This window comes from Chaetura pelagica, unplaced genomic scaffold (genome assembly GCF_000747805.2).
Source record: "Chaetura pelagica isolate M959 unplaced genomic scaffold, ChaPel_1.0 scaffold45, whole genome shotgun sequence".
Classification (NCBI taxonomy): Eukaryota; Metazoa; Chordata; class Aves; order Apodiformes; family Apodidae; genus Chaetura; species Chaetura pelagica.
The window spans coordinates 4,189,000-4,193,758 of record NW_009953217.1 but is presented as its reverse complement, the minus strand read 5'-3'; positions in this window follow the sequence as shown (position 1 = coordinate 4,193,758).

The window sequence follows — 4,759 nt, the reverse complement described above, 5'->3', positions numbered from 1 at the left end:
AGAGAAAATAATAATCACAATCATAAATATATATATTAAGAGAATATAATGCCAAATTAAAGAGCTGAGCTGACACAATTAACAGGGAATGGCAGACCGTTTGCAGAGTTACTGACCCAAAAAAGTGCTTTTGTAACTCACTCTGTGTGTGTGAGAATTGCACTAGCAGAAGAGGAAGAGTCAGGTAAGAGAGGAAAGCTCCTTACTCTGCAGAAGCAGAGGGTGGCACTCTCTGCACAGCACAAATCCCATGTGTGGTGCTTTCCAGTTACAGCTTTTATAGCTATAAACATGTTTTTCTAAATATTTCCTTAGTAAAGATCTTGTTCTCTAACCACTGACAACACCGTGTTCCAATTCCCTGTGCTTATTGCCTGTTTTTTCTGCCTACATATTTCTATTATTTGGTGTCACTCCGTCTGCAGAAACTTCATTAAAAAAGAAACCTGTGCTTACCACATATAAGTAGCTCTATGATGGGCAGACTGCAATCAGTCTCAGCCATCCCAGCTCTCCTCTTACAGCCACTGAGGAAAAAAAAAAGTTGTATTAAATTCAGACCATAGAACTATAACTCTGGTCTTCAGAAATGTGCTTTATTAAAGACTGCCTTAAATTTTATTATATATTTCATTTACTTATAGATATATACCCTAATATAAACCTTACGCAGCATTCTTCCTAAGGAATTTTAACATGTCTGTTCTAGCATGAATAAGTGTTTAAAGTGTTATTTCCTGACTCATTTCTAAAAACAGAGGAGAAGCTCAGATGTAAGTGTGGTGTGTCTGATATAACAGCCTAGCTCAGAATGGATTTAATCAACCTCTACATAAAAGAAGGCTGAGAAAGCATTAAAAGCCACGTTGTGTAACCATAAGGTTTGCAGATGAGAACTCTTGTATCCGGAGAACAAACTAAGATTTAAGGCCTTGTTACTGAAAGTGTCTTGCCAATGCCCTCCTCTTGTTTAAAGCTGGATTCAGTCTGGTCACACCAGCTGTTTTGAAAAACAGAAACTGCTAAGAGCTGCATTCATTTCTGTGAGACATTCCACTAGAGTCTCCCTGGGCGAGGGGGGTTAGCTTCGATATCAAGATGCCTTACGTATTTAAGAAAATTAATTCAGAAAGTTATCTTTCCATATGTGTTTGTGAGAGAGAGTGGATGGAAATCACTGATTTTTAGTGGTTTTAAGCTTAGCTTTCCCACAATAAATGATTTTTGCTGCCAGCCTGGAAGCAGTATGTTTCTACTTTTTTTTTTTTTTCCCTGGAAATTACTTTCCCAGCCTGGAGCTACTGGTTAAGAAAGTGCTGCCGTCACACACACAAGTCCTACCCATTAATGTCACTGTCCCACTGAAATGCAGTGCTTGTTTCAGCATTTCAAGAGCCCTCAAAATGGCACAGTACAGGGGGTAACATGGGCCAGTCCTCCGAAAGAGTTGCTAAAGAGCATTGAAACCTTGAATTTTTCCACAGGGAGCCCAACGCAGAGAACAGAACGTTTACTTTCTTAAAGATGTCTCAGCACCTGTGGAGAGCCTTGACCTTTTCTGCTCAGGGGTGTCCCCAAGTGCAACTGCATCTCCTTCCTGATGCACAGTAGGTATGTGGTCCAACTCTGATCTGGACTGTGTAAGACGTGGAGCTGTAGAGAGCGTAAGACAGGGAATAAGGAGTAGGCAAGAAGCAAAGTCCCTTTCACCCTTCTGTCCTTCTTTGATCCTTCCATTAAATCTATCCCTGGTCCACCTCCAGCTTCCCTGTATGGCTGTGTAATGGGCAGCTGGGCCAGGCACTGTGGGAAACCAACTCACCAGCCAGGTGGTCCCTGGAAGGGGCATTAGAAGCTCTGCTTGCAGGCTCAGTGCACCACCTGCAAGCCTGGCTTCATGGCTTTTACTTTCAGTGGGTAGGTCCTTTTGGACCTAGTCTGCCGTGCTGCCCATGGTGTGGGCAGTTGTCCATGCTCTTATGAAGTTCCATTGCCTGCTCACAAATATAACACATAATCTTCATAAAAACTACATCTTGAAAGGGTCACTGATCTGATCTGAAAATAGTGATGAACGGACTGCTAGAAGTTTTATCCTTAATTCTAGATGCTAAGTCATTGCTCAGCCACAGCAGTGAAGTGTTGTATGGACAGGTCCTGCTACCAGGGGGATACTGAGCTAAGGAAACATCAAGACATATTGACAGAATTTGCTAGGCCAAGAACAGAGTAAACACAAACATGGGAAATCAGCATACACTTGTGTCTATGCTACGTGCTCAAGGTCTACAGATTGGAGCAGCAGCATAGCCCACACAGCAGCCTCTTTGCCTCAAAAGGATTACTGGTGCCTGCACTCAGATGACCCCTGGAAAGGAATCCAAATAACTGGGATGTAAGATCCTTAAAAAGAGCCGCATTGCTAGACTTGGGCATGTTCTCTCTCTTTCATCGAGATTTTTTTATATTATTATTCAAGCCCTATCCAAGTGAAGAAAAAAAAATATCACTTTTTGAATGCCCTTTTCTGCCAGCTAGTCCTTGACTTTGTCCACAACAACTGTGCATTAACATAAGGAAACAGCAGATGGAATCCTGTATTTACTTCTGTCACACTGAGCCTCATGTGGAAAAAAAAGTAGATTTCTTGTTTCAGGGATTTTTCAAAGCTTAACATGCATTTATGGTGACATTGCCCTGAGGTTTAACTGGGAGTGTGAAGAAAAGAAAAGCAATGCAGCACAGTGCTATGCTTCAGAGACCAGACTGCCCTTCAGGCAGAAGTGTTCTGCTTGGAAAAATCTCTTCCCTCTCAAAAACCCCTTCTGCTGGAGATGCCAAGTGTCCTGGCTTATGTGTTTATTCAGAATAGAGATAATGTAGTTATATATGCTTTTTTAGTTGGCAGGTAACTCTTGCTTTATATATGCTTTTTTAGTTGGCAGGTAACTCAAAGAAATATTACCCAGGAGCAGCAAAATGTAAATTTGAACATGAGCAATCGCAGTAAATAACTGACAAGAAGGTCACAGCCTTGGAACACCATTTACACAGAATTTGCCCTGAAAAGAAAAGGGTGAAATAAGAATTGGCCACACAAAGTATTAATTTGCATCTTCTGCCTTCAGTGCAAGAAAGATAAACAACCCAATTAAGTTATCAAGATGTTCCTTATGTGCCCTTCCATCAAAGGGCTATTTCTCCATCAGAATATGCAAATTTCCCAGGGAGGCAGCATGGTCCAAGAGGTCAGCAAGCAGCGTCCTGTCCCTGATTCCCTCTCAGCCTTGGGCTAATCATGTAATTACTTCTTCTAGGTGTCTCCAGTTTGTCCAATAAAGGATAACAAGCAGCTTCATCTCACAAGCATTATGAGGATATCTGTTTCACCTCTTTGGAAGCCAAGCATTATTTTTTATAGGCAGGTCATCAAGCCCTCAGAGTAGGAGAATAGCCCTGGATCACAGGAGCTCAGTGTCAGCCTGCATTCAGCCTGAGCCTGCTGCCTCTCTGCTTTCATCACTAAGTATAAATGCAAGACATTACTTCAGATTTACACAACGAAATGACAATACAGAAACTCACAAACTACATTCATGCTTTTATGACAAAATAATGGTTTTCTTAGATGCCAGTGCTCCAACTTCACCTTTATGGTATGCATCCACTTGGACTGATGGTATGAACCATTTTTTTCCCCATTGATAACCTAGCCCCCTGAATAATCAGGTTAATGATAATTCTCTGCTCTTTGAGGAAAAAAAATAATCAAGAACTGGGATATCAGCACAGCCCAACAGCCTGGCTAGTCATTTTCCCCTTTTTAGTAGTGGCTGGTACAATAATTTTCTGGAAAAGGTGTAAAAGAGCTCATAACAACCTGCCTCTTGGCCAATTCCCCTCCCCTGCCAGCCAGTCAGAGCTGGATCTCTGAAGGCTCCCTGTGCTGCTTACTCTGAGGAGGTAACTGAACTACAAAAAACCCAAACCAGCTCCAATTATGAAACCACACTATTCTGTCAAATACTCATACTTCTAAAATCGATTACTACAGAACAGAAGAATTAACCACAGCTAGCAATGGATGTCTGCTGCCAGCTGCAAGGACAGAATCATTATTGGTGCTGGGGTCTGTGGGGCTGCCCAACACTCATTGCAGCATGTGGTGCAACTGGATGGGGTACAGGAGAGGGTCTCATCCCAAAACCAGAAAAGCTGCCTCAGAAACAGTGTTCCCTGCCCTCCCCGGATCTCTGGAAAGGTCCAGCAGCTGCTGTACCCTGACCACCAGTTTTTGTGCAGCTCCTTCTCTTTGGGCTCCCCGGGATGCCAGCAGTGTTCCTTCCCTGTCTCTCACCCCATGCACCATTGAAGTTGGGGTGACTTTTCTGCCTTGAAATGACCAGAGTCCTTCTCCTTTTCCCCCTCTCTCTGAAAATTCACCGTCCTAACTGTGCTCCAGGGTCTGGCAGGAGACAGGAGCACTGGCCGGGGTCGCTGCCCGGGGCATCTGCCCTTGCTAGCCCAGGACACCAGCCCCTCCATCTCCCCACCGCACAGCAGGAGAAACTTTTTCCGCAGGATCCCGCTCCAGCAGGCTGCTCGGAGGGGCTGGGCTGCTTCCATCCCCGGCGGTTCCCAAACCTGGCGAGGATAGAGCCCTGAGCACTTTGCTCCGTCCCTGCTTGCATCGGGGGTGCCGGGACCAGGCACCTCCGCTCCCCTCCAGCCCGGGTAGCCCCGCGGCTCCGAGCCCGCT